Source organism: Otolemur garnettii, unplaced genomic scaffold, assembly GCF_000181295.1.
Source record: "Otolemur garnettii isolate 467f Iridium unplaced genomic scaffold, OtoGar3 scaffold00043, whole genome shotgun sequence".
Lineage (NCBI taxonomy): Eukaryota > Metazoa > Chordata > Mammalia > Primates > Galagidae > Otolemur > Otolemur garnettii.
In genome coordinates this window covers 8,957,661-8,985,503 of record NW_003852438.1, presented here as the reverse complement: position 1 = coordinate 8,985,503, position 27,843 = coordinate 8,957,661, and the positions used below count along the sequence as shown (strand labels likewise).

Below are 27,843 nucleotides of genomic sequence, written 5' to 3'. Positions count from 1 at the left end.
TCAGGACCCCATCTTTAGTCTTCTTCAACAGAAAACTTCCAACCTAGAATTTTGTATCCTGTAAAACTAAGCTTTGTACTTGTATATGAAGGAGAACTAAAGATTTTTCCAGACAAGCAAACACTGAGGAAATTTGTCAAGATCAGACATACCCTGCATGAAATACTCAAAACCATGTTATATGTGGATCAGCATGATAGACACGCATCAGAATAAAACTGCCCTAAAAGCTAAAATGAAACAATAAGTAAACAGAACAATGAGCTACTACCCACAGGATGAACACAACAACATCCCACATCTCAATTCCATCAGTCAATATGGACAGTTTGAATGCCGCATTCAGGAGATGCAGGCTGAGTCAATAGAAGAAAAAAATACAACCCAAATATCTGTTGTCTCCAGGAAATACATCTAACCCATAAGAACTCATCTAGACTCAAGGTGAAGGGATGTAAAATAATATACCACGCAAAGAGAAAGCAGAAGTAGCCAGTCTTAAATCAGATAAAATTGACTTTAAATTAACAATAGTAAAGAAAGAAAAAGATCATTATTGGTCATTATATAATAGTAAAGGGAGCAATTCAGCAAGAAGACATAATAATCCTAAATGTTATGTACCTGACACAAGAGTGCTCCAATTCATAAGCAAACCCTACTGTATCTAAGCAAAGAAATAAAGAGCAGCAGCATAATTTCTGGGGACTTCAACATTCCACTGATAGATCTGGGCAGATCACCCAAGCAGAAAATATGTAAAGAAACACTAGACTTAAACAGAACTCTAGAGTGAAAAAGACATAACAGAAAATTATAAAACATTTTACCTAAAAACTACTGAATAAATATTCAGCACATGTAGCAGTCTCCAAGATTGATGATATCTTAGGCCAAAAAACATGTCTCAACAAATTTCAAAAATAATGGAAATTATACCATGTATTTTCTCAGACCACAGTGAACAAAAACTATTAATAAAATGTCCATGCTACCAAAAATGACTTACGTGTTCAATGGAATCCCTATCAAAAAACCAATGTCATATCTCACAGATGTAGAAAAATTATTCTATGCTTCATTTGGAACCAGAAAAGAACCTGAATAACCAAAGCAATCCTAAAGAACCAAACGATGCAAAAAAAGCTGGTGACATCACATTACCAGACTTCATATTATACGATATAGCTATCATGACCAAGCAACATGATACTGGCATGAAAACAGAGACAGAGGAATAGAACAGAATAGAGAATCCAGACACAAAAACCGTCTACCTACAGCCAACTGACCTTTGGCAAAGCAGACAAGTAATGCACACTTGGAAAAGAAACGCTATTCAATAAATGGTGCTGGAAAAATTGGATAGCCACCTGCAGAAAAATGAAATAGAACCTCTCTCTCTCACCACTCACAAAAATTAACAAGATGGATTAAAGGCTTAAATGTAAGACATGAAACAATAAGAATGCTGGAAGAAAATGTAGGAAAAACTCTTTTAGACATTGGTGTAGATAAAGAATTATGACTAAGATCCCAATGGCAATTACAGCAGCAACAAAAATAAAAATAATGAGACTTGATTAAATTTAAAAGGTTCTGCAAAGCTAACGAAATAATTGACAGAGCAAATAGCCAATGGGAGAAAATATTCACAGACTATACATCCAATAAAGGACTAATAACCAGAATCTACAGAGAACTCAATCAAACCAGCAAGAAAAAAACAAATAATCCCATTTAAAAGTAGACAAAAGAACTGAATAAAAGTTTTTCAAAAGAAGATATACCAATGGACAACAAGTGTGAAAAAATGCTCAACATCACTAATCATCAGGGAAATGCAAATTAAAACCACAATGGGATATCGCCTTGCTTCTGTTAGAATGGCTTTTCTTAAAAAGTCAAAAAACAACAGATGTTAATAAACATGCAGCTAGAAAGGAACGCTTGTACACTGTGGGTAGGACTGAAAATTAATACAACCCCTCTGGAAAATACTATGGTGATTTCTCAAAGAACTAAAAGTAGACCTACCATTCAATCCAGCATTCCAGTACTGTGTATCTATCTAAAAAAAGAGGTTATTTTATGAAAAAGATACATACACTTGAAGAAACTGTTCTTAAAAAAAATACTCCAGGGCAGCGCCTGTGGCTCAAAGGAGCGCTGGCCCCATATGCCGGAGATGACGGGTTCAAACCCAGCCCCAGCCAAACACTGCAAAAAAAAAAAAAAAACTCCATTAAAATAAGTTTATGATGTAGGGCCTGTTCTATGTGATTTTAGAGAGGTTTCTGGTTTAGCATCAAGTAAAAAGTACAGAGATTTCCTATATGCACCCTACTCTGCATATGCACGGCATCCCTGTTATCGACATTCCCTACCAGAGTGATACAGTGGTAAGTGGCTTGATAGCTCATTCCTTTTTAACACTGAATACTATTCTGTTGCTTAGATTTACCACAGTTTCCCTATTCATTCATTTAATCAAGTTGTCTGTGTATTTTCTGGTATGTTTAAGAGTTATTTGTATATTTAGGATAGCGGTCCTTTATCTGAAATATCCTTGGCAAATATTTTCTGCAGTTTATAGAGAAACTCCTTTTCATTCTCTTGACTATAACAGAGAAGGAATTTTTAATTTTAATATTGAACTTATCAATTCTTTCTTTCGGGGATTGTTCCTTTGGTGTTATATCTAAAATGTGATCAACAAATCCAAAAATCATCTAGCTTTTCTCCTATGTTGTCTTCTAGAAGTTTTATAATTTTGCATTTTACGTTTAGGTCTGTGATCCATTTCAAGTTAATTTTTGTGAAGGGTCTATGTCTAGACTTTTTTGTTTGCATGTAAATTCCTTGTTGTTGCAGCATTAGTAGGAAAGACTATTCTCTACTGTATTTCCTTTGCTTCTTCATAAAGCTCAACTGACTACATTTATGTTGTCCACTTCTGGGCTGTCTCTTCTGTTCCATTGATCTTTTCACTTGTTCTTTTAGCAATATTACACTGTTTTGATTATGTAGCTTTCTAGCAAGTTTTGAAATTGAGAGTATCAGTCCTCTAACTTTGTCCTTTTCTTTCAAATTGTATTCGTTATTCTGGGGGATTTGCCTATCCAAACTTAGTATCAGTTTGTTGATATGTGCGGAATAATTTACTGGGGTTTTGATTTGTATTGCGTTGAATCTATAGTTGGAAAGAATTTCCTTCTTGAAAATATTGAGTCTTCTTATCCACAAATTATGAGTGAAATATCTCTTGATTTATTTACTTCTTTTTTTATTTCTTTCATCAGAATATTTCTTAAGAATAATATTTCTTTCATCAGAGTTTTATAGTTCCCTTCAAATAGATCTTGTACATATGTTGATAGATTTATACCTGAGTATTTCATTTTTAGGGGTATTGTGTTTTAAACGTCCAAGTCTGCCTATTTGTTCCTGGTATATAGGAAAGCAATTGATTTTTGTATATTAACTTTGTGTCTGGCAAACCTGTTATAATTGTCTGTTAGTTCCAAAGGTTTGGAAGTCAATTAAGTTTTCTTTCCTTTAAATTTTTTTCTTTTAAGTTTTCTACCTTGATGATTATGTCATCTGCAATCAAAGATAGTTGTAGTTCTGCCTTCCACACATATGTATGTATTATATATGTGTATATATATTATGTATGTGTGTATATATTGTGTATGTGTGTATGTAATACATATATCTTATGTTTTCTTTCTGTGTCTTATTGCATTAACTAGAACTTCCAATGTTGGAAAGCAGTGCTGAGAGAGGACATGGGAAAGTTTTGTATTTCTAACCATTAAGTATAACATGTTTTCACTGATATGCTTTATCAAATTGAAGAAGTTCCTTTCTACTTTTAGTTTATTGAGAGGTTTTATTATTAATGGCTACTGTATTTTGTAAAATGTTTTTTCCACCTCTATTGATATTATCATGTGATTTTTCTCCTTTAGCCTATTGATGTGATGGATTATATTCTTTTATTTCCAAATGTTGAACTGGCCTTGCATACCTGGGATAAATCCCATTTAATCATGGTGTATAATTCTTTTTTAAACTTCAACTTGTTAATATTGAGGATTTTTACATCTGTGTTCATGAGAGTTATTACTCTGTAGGTTTCTTTTTGGTAAAGCCTTTGTGTAATTTTGGTATTAGGTAATACTGACTTCACAGAATAAGCTAAGAAGTTTTCCCTGTGCTTTGATCTTCTGAAAGGTATAGTAGAGAATTGTAAAATTTCCTTCTTAAATGTTTAGTAGAATACACCAGTGAAGGTATCCGGGCCTGGTGCTTTTTGTTTTAGAAGGTTATTTATTATACTAATTTCATACTAACTCAACGATCTTATAGAAATCAATTAAATTTAGTTTTCTCCTATGTAATATAATAATAATCATCATTTTATATATTTACATGTATATGGACCATACATTTACTTGAAGTTTAACACCTTACAGGGGAGTATGTGAAGGTAATGCAGTATACAATAATAATAATGATGATGTTACTGGTGCTACTGAATTTTACTAAAGGTAATCGTGGGCATAAAGTATTAGGTCAGTAAAAGAAGGCAATTCTGCAAGCCTTTTAAAAATAACTATTTCCTGGGTTAAGTACATAAATTCAAGTCTGTTAGGTTGAGGTTTGGAATTGATATTTGTCCTTCTTTTAAAGCTTTCCTAATGTATTACTACCTTTTGCCACATAACAACCACCAAAATATAGTAGCTTAACAGAATTATTCATTGTTTCTCAGAGTTCTCTGGGTTGACTGGAAAGATCTTTTGCTTGACTTACCTGCTGCTGCATTTGGCTGGTGGCTGGTTTGGAAGATGAAAAGTAGACTCACCCCATGTGTCTGAGATCTTAGGGCTAAGAGTTAGAGGGATGGGATATGCCATTCTTTCATAGGCCATGTCTTTCTTACATGGAAATCCAGCAAAAAACAAAACTTTAATGCTTCTTTTTAAAGATATATTAGAAATTGCACAATTTTCCCTTTGCTACATAGTGTTGACCTAAATTGAAAGGGAATGAAAACTGACTCTTCTTTTTAATGATGTGGCAAAGTTACATTGTAAAAAGTCATGCAGGGGCGGTCCTTGTGGCTCAAAGGAGTAGGGCACCGGCCCCATATGCTGGAGTGACGGGTTCAAACCCAGCTCCAGCCAAAAACTGCAAAAAAAAAAAAAAATCATATGAGATGGAAGGATTACTATGGCCATCAATATAGTCTCTCACAGACAATGACTCTTCCACCGTGAGAATTAAGAACAGTTTGATCAAAGGGCTTTTTTTTTTTTGATACAGAGTCTCATTTTGTCACCCAGGCTAGAGTGCCATGGCCTCAGCCTAGCTCACAGCAATCTTAAACTCCTGAACTCAAGCAAACCTCCTGCCTCGGTCTCTCAAGTAGCTGGGACTACAAGTGCCCACCACGACACCTAGCTACTAGCTACTCTCTCTCTCTTCTCTTCTATTCTCTTCTGTTTTTTGTTTTTTTCTTCTGGAGCGATGGGTCTCACACTCCTGACCTCAAGCAATCCACTTGCCTCAGGTTTCCAGAGTGCTAGGATTACAGATGTGAGCCATCCCACATTTATTCTTCACATTTTAAATAGTACATAAGGGCACATAAGGTCTCATTCTAAAGGTCATTTAAACTCAGCCTTGGAAATCAAAATTTGAAAAGGAAATTCACTGCTAGACTCATCAAATTCAAACAGAAAATGTGAGTTATGAACTTCACAGCTACATTTCTTTGCCAAGAATTGAATTTACTCTACAATACAAACTTTACTTAAGTGTATTTTTCCAGCAGATGTCAGCCTTGCACAAGAAAATGCCAAGATGCCCAGCAAAGCAGACTATGAGCCCGATCTGCATGATCACACTTTTCTGGGCAATCTATGCAATGCCCAGAATACTGGTTTTTCTCACAAACCTATCCCAACTTTTACTAAAAATTAGTATTTTAAAATACTAGAATTGAATTGCTTGGGGAAAAATATCGTTAGGAGTTACACATTTTGGGTATGCAAGTAGATCCCAGTTTCCACCAGAGCGATGTCATTGCAGCAGGAGACATTGTGGTCAGAAATGCTGAATTTTATTGAAACTAAGGCACATGTTTTGCCATATTGCAACATGTCTTAAAATCCATAGTGTCAACAGTTTAGGTGGCTGTTTTTTGCCTCCTTCAGTGAAATATAAAATTATTAAAGATAATTCTGAGCTTTACCTAAGATGGTTTACCAAATTCAATAAAATACCATAAATCCAGATATTAAATACATACGGTCTTTCAGATAAATGACGGGGAAAAAATTTAGATTTTCCTTGTATGATTACCCTGAAGAATAGGAGAACTTCTCTTCATTGACAGTGAAGGCAAGGGGTCACAGTGATTAAATCTTCCCAAAATGCCATTTTTGCATTTGTTTAATCATCTTTTCACAAAGCTATGAACCCACTCCTCTGTCAATCCACTCATCTCAACTCACTCCTCTAGGATCCTCCAGGGGATCACAGGAAGAGGGGTAGCTATGAAAGTAGCTCAGAGTTGCCAATATTAAAGTCTGTGTGATGGGAGAAACTCACTCACCACAACCAAAGGCAGAGCAGGTTGGGACAATTTTTCAGTTCTACTGAGAACCAGTCCCACTCCTGCCTTTTCCAGAGTCTGTAATTATTTCCTAGAGATAAATCATTTCCCAGCATTGTGCTGTATCAAGCCCCAGGTGTTAATCTGCTACTTGTTAACAGGTGTAGAGGACTGTGCATGGGTAGGAAGTGGTAGCAGCACTCAGCCAGCCATGGTGCATAGTTGCATAGTCCAAGTTCATTGCCCAACAACACCCAGCTGAGTAGGTGAATAGGGATTAGAATACAGCCCTACTGAGCTTGCAATGCAGAAACTCAAGGGGCTTTATCTTCTAAGAGGGAGTTTCTTTTTTTCACAAGGTGACTGACTTTCTGTGATTAGCACAAGACCAATACTGTGGTCTGGAACGTGTTACCCAAACTTCAGACTTAATTCTCAATGCAATGTACTGAGGGGTTGGTCCTTTAAAAGTGATTGGGTCATGAGGGTTCTCTGTCACAAATGGATTGATGTTACTTGAGGAGTAGGTTAGTTATCTCAGATGGACTTGTTATAAAAGCAAGTTGGCCTTGTCTTGCTCTCTTGCTCCCTCACACTCTCTTGCCCCTCCACCTTGCACCATGGCATAACTCAGCAACAAGGGCCCTCACCAGATGCCACCCTTGGACCTTAGACTTCCCAACCTCCAGAATTGCTAAAAGTAAATTTCTTTTCTTCATAAATTATCTAGTCTGTGATATTATACTACAGGAACATAAAACAGACTAAAACAGGCACCCTTTCTGTTAAAAGAAGTGCTGGCCCCAAGCCACCATCTCATTTAGCCTCTACCAAGTTCATGGGAAGGGGTAACCCTCATCATTCTTCATAATTTCCACCATTCTTGCAAGTCTCAAATTGACACCCCTCTTGGTACTCTTGCTGAGACTGAAACCCTTTGACCTTCACCAAATTTGTAAGAGGCAGGGTAAAAGAGAAAGTTTTTTTTTTGTTGTTGTTATGCTTGTTATTTTTACCAGATCTGAAGTAGCACAGGCCAATATATATTCTGTTTTCAAAGTGGCCACAGCTAGAGATGGGAAGTTTCATTCTAATGGGCAGTTCTGCTGGTGGCAGTGGACAGGAGGGATGGGGTGGGAATGCTGGTGCAGCACACAGGACAAAGAAGAAAGCTAGTCAGAGATATCTCTAATGGCCAGCAACTCAAAGCACCATCTGTTTTGAGCTTGGTGGAACCTATGTGACCTAGGTAGCTACATTCTTGCCCTTTAATACAAGGTTTTCCTATATCAACAGTAATAACAGGCAGCTCCTGTGGCTCAAAGGAGAAGAGCATTGACCCCATATGCCGGAGGTGGCAGGTTCAAACCCAGCCCTGGCCAAAAACTGCAAAAATAAATTTAAAAAAAAAACCAAAACAATAATAACACACACATAGTGATGACTACATCTCAGACACCATGCTCAGCACTTATGTGTATTAAATCATTTAATCCTATGATATGTTCTTTTATTTTTTCTCTGTCTTATAGATGATAATACTGGACACAGTTTCTTTTATACCAAAATAAATTCTGAAGAGGGGCAATCAGATTGGATGTGTAGGGAGAGTTTAGAAAATAGGGAGGCATAGGGAGAGGACATCACGAGAAGGCAATGATTGTTTTTCCGCTTCATTTACAATTCTTACCAAGGTTGTTTTGCTTCTGTTAGAAAAATATAATTAAAACAAAATCTCTTACCACACACAGAAGAGCCTATCCACAAAGGTTTAAGGGGGGAAAGATGGTTTTATTTTTGAATAAGCATTAGGCTAGACTATGAGGCACATCACAGAAAAATTACTAAAGAAATTAATTTCAAAGAAAGAAATTTCACACTTTTATATGCCCAGGCAGATAGGACCCATTACATAGATGTTGTTAAAGTAAATAATATTTTGTCCTCAGTGAGAAGACTCAACAAAACTATTTGTCACTCACACTTCACCCTAAATTGACTTGGTACTTGGGGTATCCATTTGTATTAGCTCATTGAGTTTATACAAAGGGGGGAAGAAAACTTCCCACATCATTAAGCAAGGGACCTAAGTTAGACTCCCCCTCTTCTGGTGGAGACTGGGAGATAGAGGCACTGTCTTGCTTGATAATAACATTTCAGAGGAATGGGTCTCCAGACTTTTGCCCATTTTTAGGATGATTTGTTTGCTTTGTTATTTAGTTGAAAGATTTCCTTACATGCTTGGGTATAATCATTTCTCTAAAGAAGACATACAAATGACCAACAGGTGTGTCAAAAGATGTTCAACATCACTAATTCTCAGGGAAATGCAAATCAAAATCATAATGAGATATCACCTCACACCTGTTTGGATGGCTTTTTTTTTTTAATGTTAAGTATTGGCAAGGATGGAGGGTAATTGGAAGTCTTGTGTACATTGTTGGTGGGATTATAAAATGGAACAGCTGCTATAGAAGAAAGTATGATGTTGCCTCAAAAAAATAAAATTAGAACTACTATATTATCCAGCAATCCCACTTCTGGGTATTTATCCAAAAGAACTGAAATCAAGATCTTGAAGAGACATTTGCACTGCCATGTTCATTATAGCACTTGGCTATTGTGCAGCCATTCACAACAGCTAAGAGGTACAAACAGCCTAATTGTTCCTCAGTGACTGAAGAGGTAAAGAAAATGTGACATATATGTCTACAATGAAATATTGCTTAGGCTTAAAAAGGAAAGAAATCCTGCAAGATGCAATGATACGGATGAAGTTTGTGGACATAAAGCTAAGTGAAATAAGCCAGTCACATACAGACAAACGCTGCTTGATACCACTTCTATGAAACAAATGAAATAGTAAAACACCTAGAGGCACGAGTAAGAATGTGCTTGCCAGAGGAGAGGGGGTGGGCAAGGGGAAATGAGGAATTGCTATTCAGTGGATATAAAATTTTGTCTATGCAAGATGATTAAAGTCTGGAGATCTGCTGTGCAACATTGTGTCCATAATTAACAATAACAAATTATGTACTTAAAATTTGTTAAGAAGGACGACCTCATGTTGACTGTTTTTACCACCGTAAAAAATAGAGTGATGGCTTCTGGCTCCTTGAGAAAGATCTGAGATATAAAGGGAGCAGGAGGCTATTTAGCCTTAAAAAATATTTACATGCATTTCAAACACAAAGAACTTATAAAGTGTTCTAAAAAAGTATTCTAAAGGAGAAGGATGAGGGAGGTCCCTCAAGGAAAATTAAGCTTCTTATTTGTAATGTTTGTTTGCCCTCACATGTCTACATGTAGTAGTCCCATGTGTGTAGTGATGAACCCAACTGCTCCGGTTGCTGTCAGTCAGAACACACTCTGGTCATGTCTTCCACCCACAAATTTGATGCCTTTTCCATCTTAGCTAACCACTTGTCACACATTAAGACCATAACTTTGGCAGTTTGAGGTGTGACAACAAAACTTAGGTGAATTTCTTCTTCCCTCCTCAGGGCATGGGGTTACTAGAGAACGAGGATGAGTTGGTATCCAAAGCACTTTCCGAGGGTGCAGTCACAAAGTGGTGTCACAGATCTTTCTCTGAGATCAGAAGGAAAAAAAAATGATAGTTGTGAATGTGGCTATATTGGTTATCTGGAGAAGTCAAGGAAATTTCTTCCATTGAGTTCTCTCTTTTTCTTGTGGAAATCATCATTAAAAAGTATGAGGCAGGGAAGAATAGTAAAGATCTGAGAATCCCATCTGGGGAGAGGACAAGAAAAACATTAAATTCATTGAAACACGTACTGATACCTGAATATGTGAATAACAATAGGCTCATGTCAAGGTGCAAAACATGCATGGGTGGTGGTTTGGTGATACTCTCCAGCAGCACTCAGCAATTCATGCAAAAGAATATGTCATTTACTTTTACAAATGTAAAGACTATCCCTTTAAGTATAAAAGTATACTTTTATAGGTATTAAAGAATAAGAGATGAAGTCTTCCAGGAATCTCAACTCATGATGCAAAGAGCAGAAACCTGAAGTCACATGGCTCTTTGCTGCTACTGCTAATAACTTTAAATATGTGTAGCAGTGAGAAGCAAGTCCACAGGTGGAATATGTAAGTTCCTACCAACCTCAGTGCCCAAAGATGTTTGAAAAGCTCATGGTGTGTTTCTTTTCCCTTTGCATGCTCAGCCAGAAGCAGCTTCAGGGAGCAACCTACTTCCCACCTCTTCTTGCAGAAAGTTGAACTGGCCTCAGCATCCAGGCCTTGCTCCTTGGTCCTCCAAACTCCTGAATTCAGTAGGGGAAAGGCAGCATGGCGTGTGGGAAAGAAGACCAACCAGATCAGACTTGGAACCCACATCCTGAAGCTGTCAGAAGCTGCATGTGTGCAGAAAGGCCTCAGGCACATCACTCATGTCTCTGTGCTGTCTTTTCTCTACTATGTGGGTATTAGAATATATGAAATGGACAGTAGTAAATGGAACAAAGACATAATTTTCTCCCAACCTTTAACATTGCTGAGAGGAGGATTTAAGGCTGATCAAGTTCAGAGAACAAGGTTACCACTGAAATGCTCTCAAAGGGCACAAACTAAGAGAGGAAGGAGACATCTCACCTCTTGTCTCTAAAACTATGATGTGACCTGCTGCAGGATTCCCTCTAAAACTCTCTTTATTATGTGTTCCTAATTAAATTCAGAAAATCATCCACAAAACCATAGTCCTCATTTTCTTCCTGAGGCTTCATCTGAGATCTATTGGGAGCCCTTAAATCCCCTTCTCTTTCAACCCCAAATTTTATACTCCATAGGAAAAGAGAAAAGAAAGGAAAAGAGTGTGATTCTGGGTCACTCCTTTTGGTCATTGCAAAAATATATATATATATCATTTCTGCTGGCAGAAAACAATACAAATAAAAATATTTTTTAAAATTGTGTCATGTTTTGGAAGGTATCAATAATTATTAACAACAATGGTAGTTTGCTTTGGATGGAAAATGTTTTGTTAGCAAGCAGAGGTTCAGCCATACAGTGGTCTGCCAGATAGTGTGTGGGTTCAGAGCATTTTGGACACATCCTTCCTCTGAAAAATATTAATAGAACAGGAGGGGTAAGCGATACATTTCCAGAACTGTATTACTTCATTGTCTAAAAACTATAATATAGCAAAGACCAAAAGATACAGCTTTTATAGAATTTAAGGAGAATAATAACCAAGCATGTTAAGGAAAAAAATTATACTAGACATGATGAGCAGATAGAAGTGGATTTTATTCTGATACTCTTATTGCCAGCATGAATCTCAAGAAACAAAGAACTTAGAATAAATTTTAAGGGAGGCCAAGGGTTGGTTTGGTCAAGCTGAGGGGAACTTTAAAGCTGTCTTGGTGACAAGAGAAAATGGGAGGCTATGAGATTATTTCATCTAACGAGCCTATGAGAAAGAAAATAAGCAGTAGCTGTGCAGGGAGGCCCTCTCCACATCCGGCTTCACCAGAAACAATTTCTAAATAGAGGAATAGATAACTGGAAGGTATCTGGTTAGGGTGACCAGATTTTAACATTTGTAAAGCGGGACAACATGGCCCAGGGGCAGGGCAGGGGCAGGCAGGGGACAGGGCAGGGCAGGGCACGGCCTGACAACAATGCAAACTTTGATAAGCAGTTCTCGATAATCACTTCTCAACAATTATTTGTTATTATTACAGTTTAACATTATAAAATTAACAAAAATAATATAAAACTCATATTCTGGCAAAATAGCCACACAGCAGCCCAAAACCGTATATTCCCTTCCTGTTCTCCGGCCTGTTCATGCGGGACTTTTTTAAAACGCCGAGAGACGCAGGACAAATTGTTAAAAAGCGAGATGTCTGGTCACCCTATATCTGGGGAGTGTGTCCCTCTGGAGATAGGGATCTCATTCTGGAGGCAGAGTATGGATAAGGTGACTGAAAACTCAGCACTTATCCCCAAGGCTACATCAAAAACAGGAACAAGTGGTTAAGAAGAAGAAAAAAATTATTACTCTGCTGGCAAAGGAGGAAAAATGGCAAATTATTGATCTCAAAATACTAAATTTCCTGAACACAAGCAGAAACACAGAGCTTCTAAAAATGAGGGCCAATTGTCATTCAACTACAGTTAATGATTCTCATCATCCCATCTCTGCTGAAGACAAAGGCATTTCCTCCACTCACAGGGGAGGCCCACAGGCCTGTGCCAGCAGGGCTCCCATCTCCATCTCCACAGTTCAGCTGAGCTATTTTCTATAGCTCAAAAAACAAAAGACATTTCCCTGTCCCTCCGGACCACAAGTTTCAGTTTCCAAATTGAGTGCGGGTAGTTTTAAAGCAACAAAACATTTGTGCAGTTTTTTCTGACATTCCCCCTGTTACAGCTTCCTCAGTCTCCAGGCTCTCAGGCTGCACATTCCCTTAGGAGTGACTGATGGTCCCTGGCAACACCAAGGAGGGAGAGAAACAGTGCACTCTGCCTCCCTCTCCCCCTGCCACCACACCCTCCACCAGGCAGATTCTAAAGAACTGAGATATGAGTCAGACTCTTTCACAGAAGTTTCTATTGTTAGCCCGGAGAACAAAAGCTTCCCTGCTCCTGTTACCTATCCTCTCTCCGGGATCTGCCTGAGCTCTACCTTCTCTTTCCCTGGACTACCAAGGAGGACCAGACTCCTAGGACAGCCTTCTCAGCTACAAACTGTCCCCAAGTTGCAATGGGAATGTCAGAGCCACAAGGGAACCTATTGGTCACAGCAGGACAACTAATTGTTCCCAGGCTTATCTGCAGTTCCCTCCTCTCTCAGATGTGTGAGAGAGGCGCTGGTGGGTGGCAGAGTTGCTGCACTGTTTTGGAAAATGGATTAGATGCTTGAGAATCCAGCAGCTGCACCAGTGGAGTGCCGCACTGCCGTCTCACCAATGCCCTGGGATGTGAGCTTATTTGCAAAGCAGTAAACCAAGGTTGTAAATTGACTCACTACACTACTGTGAGGTTAGTGAAATAGGGGATAATATTTCCAAGCCCGACAGGAAAACTAAGGCTGGGAAATGTTACCAGACAAAGGGTCTGGCCACTTGTCACTGTCAGCCAATATGCAGAGACAGGGATAGGTCTACCAAACTGTCTCAGAGGCCAGGATTCTAGAGAACAGTGAGAGTAGCCTCTCTAAAACTATTCCATCCTTCCATTTCCAAAATTACAGTTGTATACATGAACGTTCAAAGTAAAAACCATGTTAACTCTCATCTTAAGCAATAATCTGCATCACCCATGACCCCAAACAGCATTCTAATTCAAAAGTTAATCTCCTAAATCAATTGCCCTAAACTACTCAAGATATTTACTAACACTTTGAGGTTAAAGCTGAAGTTGCAAAACAGCAAAAATAGGAGACATGAGATAAGGTCATATAGGACCTAAACCAACCAGACTAGCTGTGTCACCTCAGCCCTAGCCTAAAGGACTCTTTTAATCTCATGTGCTGGGCAGCATCTGTGGCTCAAAAGGGTAGGGCGCTGGCCCCATACACCGGAGGTGGCAGGTTCAAACCTAGCCCTGGCCAAAAAAAAATTACTCTCATGTGCTTTCAAAATCATAGAATATCACAGCTCAAAAGGATAAGCCTGGTTATCTGATTGTAATGAATAAAAGAGACCAGAGAGATGAAATGAAGATGACCAAGACCACAGGCCAGCAGCCAGGGCTAGATCTCAGGTCCTTGATCATGAGCTGGGTCCTGTTTTCTATTACATTCATTTTATGTTTTGCCCAAGCTTTCCCCAGTTCTCCATTGTCCCCTTGTAGTACAGATTTATCTCTGCCATATAGAGAGGATACCCAAAAACGGTAAGGTCTAAGAGAACAGAGGTCTTCTCAAGGAGACTCCAAGGATACCCCTGTGAGGTCCTCCCAGCAGTGACTCCACTCTTAGGAATTTATAAAAACTTAACTTCCTGGGACCTGAAAATCAACATTTGCTTCCAGTTCTGTAAAAGCCCATGGTTCTGTGAAAGCCAGAACTCACTTCTTCAGCCTGATTCAAACTGACCAAAGAGAAAGATACCCAAGGACTGGAACTATTTGACGGGATAAGAAGGAGAAGACTGAGTCAGTGGGGGAGTATGGCCATTTTCAATTCGTTTGTGCTGTCCCTCCACCACCTGAAATAAAGCCCTTCTGCTTTTAAACACAGTGATTGGGTGTTTGTTCTCCCCACTGGGCCTCATCTTCCTGCAACCCATGACTTCTCCCAGCCATAATTGCTAACCTGCCTAACCTGGGAACTCTGCGTAAAGAAGAGAAATCATCTGAAAGATAAGATGCCCAATGGAAACAGAGCTCATATGTGCTTCCCAGAAAGCAAAGTGACCAGTATACATTTACAAATCAAAGTTCCTAAGTGAATTGTGAGGAAGGCCAGGGAAAGCCAGGGTCAGCACAGGGAGCTAGTTCAAGGAAAGTAGCATAGGTGGAGAAAGCTTTAGTAGATGGCTTTCCTCAACTGCAGAAAAGCCTTTGGAGGCTACTGGGGACCAGAACCCTCTTCCACCCAGTAGTGGGAAGGGTGAGGGGGAGTGCTGAAGTTGGGAGCAGGGATCAGAGACACTAAACTGGCTTAGACAGAATATGAGCCATTAAATTAAATAAGCAGGAGGCCATAGCCTGTGGTTATCTCTGTACATTGACTTCCTTCCTACCAACCTGCAACCTACTTTAGGAAGACAGACATACTTTAGAGATACTGCAGGTCTGGTTCCAGACTATTGCACCAAAGCAGGTATCTCAATAAATCAAGTCAAAAAATTTTTTTGTTTCCCAGGACATATTGTAGAGGCCAAGGGAAAACTTTCTTTTGCCCGCTGTAGGTTTGTTGAAAAATTAACTGACAAAGGGCAGATTAATCAGAGAAAAGGTATATAAGTTTATTAATGTGACCCAAAAATCATGCCCCTCAGACGGTTGTGTAGGGATGAGGGGAAACTTGCCCTTCCTCCAGAAAGTTCACTGAAAGACCAAGTTGAGAGTGGATACCTAAGAAGGGTGAGATCTAGGAGCACAGGTCTTCTCAAGGAGACCACAAAGATACACCTGCAGGGTCCTCTCCAGGGTGACTCAGCTCTTGAGAATTTGTAAGCTTAACTTCTGGGAACTTGACAATTTCCACTTCTGTGAAATTCTGTAATTCTGTGAGGGCTGGAATAGCATCTCCTGCTTGATTCAAACTGGCCAATGAGAAGAGTACCTATGGGATGGAACTTTTTGATTGTTGATAAAAAGGGAAAAACCAAGCCAGTCAGTGAGCATGGGCATTTGGAATTCTTCTATGCTGTAAACTCCTAGCCAGTGAATAAGGCTCTTCCTCTTATAAACATGGTGTTTTGGTGCTCTTTATCACTGTTGGGCCTTGTCTTGCTGCAACAAAGTCAGAATGAAGACCAATTAATAAGAGAACGGATTTACTTACCATGTACATAGGGAAAAAATCACAGAATGACAACCCCATTTCCCCATGGAGTTCAGATATTTTTATATTTGCCTTTTAGAGAGGAGGGAAATTGGGGAGTACAGGGCAAGAAATGCTTGCTAGGAAGATTGCTAGCAAGGACAAATGGATAGGAGAGGAATAATTGACTTGTAAATTAACCTGGAAGACAGGTATTTATGACATAAATGATTTGGGCCAGGTTTGCTTACATTCTTGACCTTCATTCCTGAAATATATTGAGACAACAGGAAGGGGGATTGTCCCCTTTGATCTTCCCATCAGTTTATGCAGAGAGACAAAGCCTCTTCCAGTGTTTCTTGACCTTGAATGGCCTTCAATTCAAAGTATTCTTTTTACCAAGGAGTCATGTTTTGGGGCAAAGTTATCTGAGTTCCTTCAGTGGAGATCAAAGGCAAGTGCTTTCACTTGGTCACAAATCAAGATCTTAAGGACATAAAATAAAACAGGAAGGTATTATTAAACCAAACTGGGGGTCTGCTCACCTGGTGCAGCCAAGCCAGACACTGGAGCTGAGAGGTGCAGTGTAGCCAGAATTTCTCTGCAGGTCCTTGATCACATGGTTGGAAGAAAAAAACCACAAACCACTTCAGTAAGCAAAAACAACAGTTTATTGAAAGATAAAAGAGATAGATAAACAAGAAAAGAGGGAACAGAAGCTCTGGCAACAGAGGGGTGCCCAAGTGGGCAGCCTGTTTGGGTCTTCTGTCCACAGGCTTATATACAGCTTTTCCTATCCTGTGAGCAGTGGTTTGGGGGAGAAGTATGTCTGGAACATGTCACAGTTTTCCAGGGCTCTGAAGGCAGAAAATAATCCTAAAATTAGCAAAAGAATACAGTCCTTCCAGTCCTTGCCCCATGCAAGGCATTAGGAGGTATGCTCCCTATGAACTGCCCAGATGGGATACAGATCAGGCTACTTTTCTTCATGACCTTGCTTCGGTGTGGCCTGGAAAGGGCCTGTTTGTGCCTAGAGATAGAGGTCTGTAATGACACTGATTTCTGAGCTCTCCCAGACCTAGAGAATGGGGGAATCCCTGTCTAGCCCTGAATGAGGGAACCTCTATCAGCAGCACTCTATTTCTATTTCCACCAAGTCTGTAGTTACTTCCTCCACTGAAGTCCTGAATCCCTCAAAGTCATCCATGAAGGTTGGAATTAGCTTCTTCTGAAGTCCTGTTAATGTTGATATTTTGACTGCCTCCCATGAATCATTAATGTTCTTAATGGTTTCTAGAATTATAAAGTCTTTCCAGAAAGTTTTCCATTTATGCTGTCTAAATCCACCCAAGGAATCACTATTTATGTCAGTTATAGCATTATAAAATGCATTTTTTAGATAATAAGACTTAAAAGTGAAAGGGCCAGACCAACGCCATTTTGTTATTTACTGCATACCTTGCACATACTGTTTACTGCATAAGTTCTGTTCCTAACTCCTAGCCCTCAGGGCCACTCCCTGCTGCCTCCCCCACACCTGCTTTCACAGCCACTGAGCCGTTAATTGAGTCACCTTAGGCAAACAGCTGCCGTAATAAACAATAAGTTTCTATTTCCTTCAAATACAGGTATTTCCCTCAGCTAGCCCCCAGTTAAGAGACCCCCCACCCCTCACCTGTACCAATCCAAATTCTCCTTTACTAGTGAAATCATCAACCACCAATGCAAATCCTCCTTTACTAATGAAATCACGAACCACCAATCAAGAGTGTACTCGTAACGGACCCTACCCTTCTTGCTTTCTGTACCCCATAAAAACTTGCTCTACCCCGAGTTCGGGGCTCTTCCTCAGCTTGCATGCCAGGAAAGACCAGACCCGGGTCTGAATAAATCTCACTTCTTGCCTTTTACATCAGAGTGTGTCTCGGATTTGTCTGCTGAGGCCTTTTGGGAGAATTTCAGGCATAACAAAAGTCCAAATTACTCTTTGGACTCATGGGCTACAGAATGGATTCATGATAGCAAGCATAAAAACAACATTCTCTGCCTTGTATATCTCCATCGCAGGTACTGTGTGACCCAGTGTATTATCAACAAGCAGTAATATTTTGAAAGGAAACTTTTGTCTGAACAGCAGGTCTCAACTGTGAGCTTAAAATATTTAGTAAATTAACCCTCTAGGCTTTGTTGTTCCACGTATACAGCACAAGGAGAGTAATTTCAGCATAATTAGTAAGGGCCCTAGGACTTCAAAATGATGAAAGAGAATTGCCTTGAACTTAAAGTCACCAGCTGTTACCAGATGAAGAGGGTCTGGCCGCCTGGCACTGTCAGCCTATATGCAGAGACAGAGATAGGACCACCAATCTTTATTATCAGAAGGCCAGTGATTCTGGAGAACAGTGAGAGTAGCCTCTCCAAGACTTTTCTGATTTTCCATTTCCAAAACCACAGGTTTATACATAAAAGTTCAGAACAATAACCATGTTAACCCTTTTCTTTAACAACATTAACCCTTATTTTAAACAACAATAATTGGCATAACCCAAGACCCATAATAAAAAACAACTGACATAATCCATGACCCAAAACAACATTTCTAGTTCACAAGATAATCTCCTAAATCAATCACCCTATAGCTTTCAGGTTAAAACAATTTACAAAACAACAAGGATGGAAGACCTGAGGTAAAGGTCATGTAGGACCTAAGCCAGCCAGACTACCTGTGTCATCTTGGCCCAGCATGACCAACTCCATCGTATTCTTAGTACAGCCTCTCAAAACTGCATTAGCCCCTCACAAAAGAGTCAGCCTGTCCTTTGAAGCTTGAAGTTGGTATTGACTTCTCCTCTCTAGCTATGAAAGTTCTACATGGCATCTTCTTCCATAAAAGACTGTTTCATCTACATTAAATCTGTTGTTTAGTACAGTCACCTTCACCAATTAGCTTAGCTGGATAATTTGCTGAAGCTTCATCACCACTTGCTATTCCACCTTGTACTTTTATTCATTGGCAATAACTTATTTCTTTAAACCTCATAAACCAATCTCTGCTAGGGTCAAACATTCCTTCACAGTTTGATTACCTCTCTCAGTCTTCACAGAATTGAATTAGACTTGGGTTTACAGGGATGTTGTGGCTGGTTTTATCTTCAATCCGGACCACTCAGAGTTTCTCCTTACCAATAATAAGGCTGTTTCTCTTTATTATCATTTGTGTGTTCAGTAGAGTAGCACTTTTAATTTTCTTCAGGAATGTTTTCTTTGCAATGACAATTTGGCTAGCTGTTTGGCATGAGGGCCTACCTTTAGGCCTATTTTGGTATTTGACATGTCTTCCTCACTGAGTCCGATCATTTTTAGCTTTTGATTTAGAGTAAGGCACAACTCTTCTTTTTGCTTAAACATGCAGAGCCCATTGTAGAAGTATTACTTGGCCTAATTTCAATATTTTTGGGTCTCCAGGAATAGGAAGGTCCAGGGAAAAGGACAGAGACTGAAAGGGAGAAGGGAATAGCCAATCGGTGGAACAGTCAGAACATACATATACACACGCACACACACACATACACACACATTAATTGATTAAAGTTGCTGACTTCTGTGGGCACTGGTTATGGTGCTCCTAAACAATTATAATAGTGACATCAAAGATCACTGGCCAAAATTCACCTTCACAGGTATGACAACACTGGAAAAGTTTTCAAAATTATAAGAGTATCCAAAATGTGACAGAGATAATAAGTGAGTGCATGTTGTGATAAAATGGCACTCAGAGAGTCACTCAATGTGATTTGTAAAAAATGCAGTATCTATGAGGTGCAAGAGAGGAAAGCAGAATGAAGCAGTTTTCAATGACATCTCAGATGACTTCCATTTCTTTTTCTTTCCTCCTTGGTGCTGCTCTGCAGGCTCCCTCCCCCACCAATAAAGACCTTTTGTACAAGCCTTAGTGGTCTGTGAGATCTCTGCTGATCCAGTGCCACCCTTTCAATCACTCTCCCCCAAAAGAATTGTAATAAATACTTCCACCACCCATGAGTTTAACAATAGCAAGAATTTTGTTAGCGCATACAGGTGAAATAACTCTCAATTTATTCTCTCTGTTTTGGAAAAACCTATCCAATGTATATTAAAACTATTAGAAGGCAGATGCTGGAGCCTTCTATTTATCATCTGTATTCCAAAAAGAAGAAGGTAAGGAATTTGAAAGTAGAGCCTTAGTAGCTACCTAAAGAAGAGTTTGAGGGAAGCCTGAGATTCATTCCCTCTCCCTGAGGATTCTAGTGCTACAAGAGTAAGACATTCTGCCCAGAAACAAAAGAGACAGGTGAAATAACATTTTTTCTAATTTTTCTGTTGCTAACATTGCCTTAAAAGTATATTGGATTGTGCTATGATTTGACTTTGTGCACTCTGAAACTCACATGGAAATTTAATCCCCAGTATGGTGGTGTTTAATCCCCAGTAAGGGGGGGGCTTAGTGCAAAGTGTTTGGGTCATGGGAGCAGATCCCTCATGAATACATTAATGACCAACCTCCTGCAGAGGTGAGTTCCTGCTCTCACAGGGATTCATCAGTTCCCTAGAGAGGGAGTTGTTAAAGGGGCTCAGGCTTTCTAGGTTTCTCTCCCTTGCTTTATTTCTCCCCATTGACCTCTTTGCAGCACCTGCCTGCCTTCCTGCTTTCTGCCATGAGTGGAAGCAGCAGGAGACTCTCACAAGATGCAGCTGCCCATCTCAAACCTTTTAGCCATCAGAATGAGGTAAGTAAACTCTTTTCTTTAGAAATTATTCAATTATGGGGAGGGGGGAGGGAGAAGGGAAGGAATGGGTGGAGGGAGGGGGTTTGGAGGGATCACTTCTGAGGTTTATCTTATAGGGGTACAGGTGAATCTTTCTAAGAGTAGAATGTGAACGTTTTAAAGCAATAACTGAGAAAATGACATGAAGGCTGTGTTGAGCAGTTTGATGGAAGTATTTCAGATTGCATGTGAAAACCTTACACTGTACCCCAGAAGTGCATTAATGTACATAGTTACCATTCAATAACAAAAATAAAAAATAAAAAAATAAATAATAAATTCACCCCCCCACAAAAAAAAAAAGAAATTATTCAATTTCAGGTATGTCAACACAAAACAAACATAGACTGATTTGGTCTGTCCAGTGGCTGTCAGGATATGTTAACTGAAGAAAATAGCAAAGTGAGTAGAAATTGAGTGATTGCTAGACACTGTCTGAGCCACTTTGTTACCTGCAGAGAATAGGAACACTTGTTCTTCCCCGTCAAAGAACAGGAAGAGAGAAAGAGCTCAGATTTCAGCAAGGTCAAGTTAAGACTAGACCCAAGGGGGAATTAACTGTCAGTAATAATCATAAAGCAACATGACAGTGATTTCTGAGCAAGATGCTAAAAATTTATGCTTTGAAAATCCTTGCAAACGAAAACAAACAAAAATTCTCCATGGACCCCAAGGAGCTGTGAGCTCAGGAAAACTTTTAGAATTCATGGCATTCAAAAAATGTAATTAAAGGCCAGGCATGGTGGCTCATGCTTGTATTCCTAGGAATTAATGCTGGTATCAGGAAGCTCTGCTACTTCTAAGAGGTGCCTCAAAGATATAACTGTGTTTTGGGTGAACATTAGGGAAGTTAGGTTTATGGAAATAGAGTTAGATTGATATAATAATGAAATGATTATATGAGAAGTTTTGTGATCAGTGTCAGGTATGCAGGATAATGGGAGAGGACATGAGCCATCACAAAGAACACACTATACTGGGGGCTTGAGGAGACAGCTTGGCACAAACATTAAAGGACTTCAGGAAAAAAAGGTCTGCAAGGGCCTGGTTAGAGCCAGAGAGGACCCCAGAATAAAAGTCTGTAAAAGCCTGGCTGGGCCTGAAAGGGCTTGGGGAGCCAATTTAGGACAGCACATATAGCTGATTCATTGAGCAAGAAACACTAGTTCTTATGGATGTGAGATAAGAGGACTCATCTTTTTTCCTGCTGGCTCCTGAGATGAGTAGGGCATCAACTAATCTGCCCCACAGGAATACAGAAGATTAACTGGGTGGCATCTAGCTCCAAAGTCCATGTTCCCTTTTCTTTTGTTTTCGACAATCCTGTTAGCAATAAGTATCTTAAGAAGTAAAAATAATAAAATTAGCTAAGGGGCAATCTGGTGAGTACTGGAGAATTAGGACATGAGAAACTGCAAGAATGTCATCTGTTGTCATTGCAAACACCCATTGGCTGATCAAGAGAAAATAACAAAAATGGAGTGCATCTGGAGGTCGGTGTCATCACTGTCTCTCACACAAAGGGTGTTGGCACCCACTATAAATTCTATCAATTAAGCTCTATTTCTATGTCTTTATTTTCCGCATTCCAGAGCATTGGGACACTCACGGGTTGTGTCTGGCACCTTATGCTGTGCTATAGAAATATTGGGTTGGTAAGGGAGGCAATGATGTGCTAGGCATCCCAAGATGCCGTCCAGGTGCTCTGTCTCCATGATGCTCACAGCACAGCCAGCAACATGAGTAAAGAGAATTCCTACTCTGTCAGTTTATCAGTGTGAATCATGACATTGGTGGTATAAAACAAAAGGACACTGTCACCATCAAACAAGGGAAGAGGCACCATAATACCTACACTAAAGGGGAAACTGAAACACTTTTTCTGAGTTTATATGGTGATAGTCCACAAAAGATGCAGTCTACTCTGAAGAAATTTTTTTAAGTCTACAGGTGCTTGGATTAATTTATTTAGTCTTGTATTAATCAAATATCTTTCATTTGTCAATTTACTACATGTTAGGGAAAGACAAACAAAGATATTTATTTGATGAATGCAACAAACTTACATTAAAGCAAACTACTGAAATGTAATGATGAAAATGCTTAATGAATGTTTCAGAGCATAGGGGTTAAGGAATAGAAGCCACACCAGTTTGAAGTAGGCAGGAAATTCTTACCAAAGACTGTAACATGGGTGACAGTGTGTAGTTAGCTTTAAGATTTCTGGAAAAATTCCTGGGGCCACTTAAATCTGTTTAGAATTCATCAGAATATTTGATACTTGCATTAATAGAAACATTTTCAGTCTGGGTAGAGGCTTATCCTACCTAAATGGAGAGAATGTCTGAGGTTACCAGAATCCCTCAGATGGGATTCTCATTCCAAGATGGGCTCCCACTGTCCCAGACAGGGCCTTTGCTGAGTTCCTGCACACATACACCAGCACAGTGCAGGACAGCCTTGGAGGACAATGGGATGATGAGCATCAGCTGCCCAGAGGAGGCCAAGCAGATGGAGAATGGCATGCTGGTGTTGGACACCACGGGCAGAAAGCTGCTGAGACAGCTCAACAGCTTCTTCCCTTCTTCCAGCAAAGCTGTCCAGAAGAAGAGCCCAGAAGAGACCTGTATACCTTCCTCTTCTTTTGTAACCATATTGCCTCCAGCAAAGCTGTCCAGAAGGAGCCCAGGAGAAGAGACTTGCATACCTTCCTCTTCTTGTGTAACAATATTGCTGCTCTGGCTTCTAACTATTGGCTCCACCTTTGGACCAATGAACCCTATGTCAATAGGACCCAGGAGCACACTAAAATTCACCTAGGCGTGTACAGTGCCCTGGGCATTTTACAAGGTATCACCATGTTTAGACACTCCATAGTGGTGTTCATCAGGAGCAGGCCAGTCTTTGTTTCCCACCTTTTTCCCCTAGATATGCTGTACAATGTCTTGTGGTCACACATGAGCATCTTCAATTGGATCCTACCCCCAAATGGGAACCTGGTGAACTGTTTCCCCAAGGAGCTGGACATGGTGGATTCAATGATCCCACAGGTCATCAGGATGTTCATGGGCTCCTTTTCTCCATCCAGAATGATAAGAGACCCTTTTTTGTATTGGAGATAACCCAGCAAGCAAGCAAAGCCCTACACCTAGAATGGAAATTGCATGTGTTCTGAAACTGATACAGGAAACCCATCTGATGTTGATGCTTTCCTTACTCCAGATGAGGGTGACACCTAGAAGCAGGATTAAGTTATGACCCTATGAAATTATTTATAAGAAACACTTCCTAGCACTACAAGGTAAGAATGGTAATATAACCATGAGTAAAGGATGCAGACTAAAGCAATATGTCAAACGAGTGGGTCAGATGCTAACCCACTTCTTTTTCAAGTCACAGCCTTAGCTAAAAGCAAAGAAGTGGAAGAGACCTTATGAAATGCCTCTAACAACTCACACCTCATTGAAATTGTCAGGAATAAAATCTTGGCCCTATAAAACCAGAAGAAGACACAAGCCTCCCAAAGATGGGCCAGACTTTTGGCAATCTAAATTATCTGGTTAAGAAGGAAAAATAACAATGTTTACATTTTTGCTGACCTTTCTTTGGTTATTTGTTCTATCTGTAGGATGGAGAGACAACTCCTTAGTGAGTATTTCCTGGGCTATTGCTTCTTCTGCTGATTGGTCTCATTGCTGAGTTTGCCATCCTAGACCTCATTCAGTATAAGTATTCCTATATATGATTTCCTGTATTTACGGAAGCCAGTCTCTTGGATCACTAACAGGGGCCATCTAATAGCTCTGTGCTCAAAGGTCCCATGTTTCTTTCTTGCCCAGCCCTGTATCAGACATTATGTATGAGGCAAGAGCAAGGACCCACAATCCTACTGGTGTCTTAGATACCAGTGCAGGTAAACTCTCTCTGATCCTTCATTTTGCCTTGTCATTCATCACTGTTGTGATTTTTGCGTAAAAAAAAGTTCCCCATATTCTTGGGCTATCATTGGGTTATAGTTTTCATATGAAAGGTATAAATTGGTTCCATAGTAGGTCTGAGTCCATTGGATACTTTTTCTTCCATTCTTGAGATACTTTGCTAAGAAGAGTATGTTCCAGCTCTATCCATGTAACATGAAAAAGGTAAAGTCTCCATTTTTCATTCTTGTTCTTCTGAGGCAGTCTCATAACAAGCAGCAAACTTTCAGAACAGCTTGGTACCTGCTGGTTTGCACACTGTTTTTTCCTGTTCTGAAACAATATTTTGACTTGTTATTGTTGTTGTTGTTGTTGTTTTTCTCTCACTTCATCACACTCACTGTATGACCTTGTCTAATGCTGGTACTTTGTGAGGTTGTCTGTCTCCAACAGAAAAACACCACTGCCTGGTAGTGAGCACCAGAGGTCACCTTCTAACAACTCTGAGGCCTGGAACTGTCAAGGCAGTACCCAGATGTCATTACAGATAATTAAAAAAATTCTATGTCACTGGATAGAAGATTTGGGTGGAGTCAAACCGAATATCTGTACCTAGTCAGTGTTGGTTAGTATATTCACATTAAAGAAATCTCTATCTTCTAGTACTATGCCCAAGACCAGTGTCTGATTTTTTAAAATTGGATAAGTACATGGGAAGTCCAGTTATTAATAGGAACACAAAAAAGTACTAGGTAAAATTTGAAGAGTCTGTCACCCAGATTGTCTAAACATTGGACAGCTACCACACTACACATGAAAAAAAAAATCACTGTTATGCTACTCATTATTATTATTTATTTGGAAGACAATAAACTGGTTAGAGATAGGACTATATAGAAGTAGGGTAAGTAGGTGAATGTAATCAGATGAAAGTATGTTATGGTCCAGAAGACACAAGCTGATTCCATCTCATTAATGTTTGAAGTTTCCAATGATTCTTTCTAACAAGTGGAAGATTACTGTAAGAAGAAAAATGTGTTTTTAAGAGCTTCCCATAAGAAATACAGAATTTGCCTTTATTCTTTAGATTCTGAATGGGAAATAAATGTCAAATGTTACTGAATTCAGTGGATTCAAAAGGACCATGATACTTTAATAATTGCAAAAGAAACAACCAGTTCCTTTCTCTAGAATTTAGATATGTAGCCTTAGATAAAAGTCCAAGTAAGTTGGACAATTAAAGAGAACCAGAAGTAAGCTAATAAACACGAGTTTTGCCTATAATATGGCACAAAGCAAACCTCTTATTTCGGAGAACTAACCATTTACTCACCTATACTGCAGATCACTGAGCAAAGTGCTAAACATTGGCCCAGAAATGAAAAAACATAAAGCAATATTTGAAGATTCCTCAGGACTTCAATTATTTAAGCATCCTCACAATTCCTTTTCTAACTACTCATGTGCTGAAGGGAAAGTATCCCATTGTAACTTTTCCATTACCTTATCTTAAACATCTTTCCTTCATATAGTGACTGTGAAATTTAAATTACAATATATACATGAATTTTACAGCATAGTGCCTGGCATATATTGAGATCAACACATTTTGTAATCAATGCTACATGAAAATGGAACCATGTGGGGAAATGAACTCAAAATACAAAACCTATACCTTGATCATTAATGAATTTCCAAATTCCCAGAAATATCTGAAGTAATATTCAAAACAATCTCCCTTGAGGAAAATCATAAAGCTCACTCATTGTTAAGATATTTTCTACTTTCAAGAAATTCCATGGCGAACACAGAGAACTCCCTGATTTAAAAACTAACCAAAAAACATAATCAATTACCTAACCACACAAAGGCAAATAATTTGCTCTTTCCAACAATGTTTCCTCTAAAGCAAAATTGTCCTTAATAAATGCTAATATTTCAATATCCTCCTTGGTAATATGGTAACCCAGAAGTAATAACCTTTGGGCTCCTGTCATATTTATCTCTTGACTTGACATAGAAAACCACAAGGAATTAGAGAATCAAGTAAAGAAAACAGGGCTTTTCTCACATTTTCTCCCTCCTAGACTCTAAAAACATAGTCCCTTCCGGAGTAGAAACCCCAGGAAACAAAGGACCACATAAAGGAAGAATTTGGCTGGAATGGTCTTACATTCTGTGACACTCTCAGAGTAGGCTCGATGATCTGTGGGCTTTGTGGTGTGAGCAGCACTGGTCTCAGCTGTTTCAGCAACAGTGGTGGTTTCTCTAGGGACATCTGAAATTAAGAAGAAAAGTTCTAGGCCAGACTTTGGTTCTTGCTCAGTGAACAAAAATTGTGCCAGCAAGGAATGGACATAAATTTCTCATCTCAATTCATCTTTGTCTCCATCATCAATTCTGTCACATCCATACCCCACCTACCCATGTGCCTGTTGTCTCATCTTCTCTGCCTTGTGCTTGCTAGGACACAAGAATTTGGAATTCCCGTCCAAGGGCCACAGCACTGACTAAAGATGTAGGCAAGTACTTTCTTTATCTCAGGCATGAGTATAAAAGATCAAGTCCACATATGGTCCTGACCACAGGAATACTCCACACAAAAATAAAAGACATCCATGGGCCTCACATTCTAATGCCTTCCCACACAACCATGTTGCAATGCATAAGTTCCACTGCAGCATGAATGAGGAGCAGCAGAGAGATAAATTCCAGAGAAGAGGAGGACCATTAAGAAGACATACCCTGTCTTACCATCCTATTTCCTAACTTAGCTGTAACATGGCATCTGTCTGATTCTAGCCTGAAGTGGAGCCATCTTTGGACAACTGTTGGACAACTCACAATCCGTATACTGGAGGAGTAATTGTAAGACCGACATTAGATGTAATGGGAAAGTTGGTACAATCTGGCAATAAAAATAATGAAATACCCCATCAATTACTCCAGGATCATGTGATTTACCTGTTTATAAATTTACACCAGCGCTACTGACAAAGAAATACACTCAGACTCCACATTTGTAAG

General features: G+C 39.4%; 1 protein-coding gene across 1 annotated transcript in view; it reads left to right on the top strand.

Moving 5' to 3' along the window:
• Positions 1-10,909, top strand: part of TESPA1 (thymocyte expressed, positive selection associated 1) — a 36,506-nt gene extending 25,597 nt beyond the window's left edge. The window contains exon 11 of the mRNA XM_012805496.2: positions 10,822-10,909. The gene's annotated coding sequence lies outside the window, so the exon portion shown is untranslated. The remainder of the gene's footprint in view (positions 1-10,821) is intronic.
• The last annotated feature ends 16,934 nt before the right edge of the window (positions 10,910-27,843 follow it).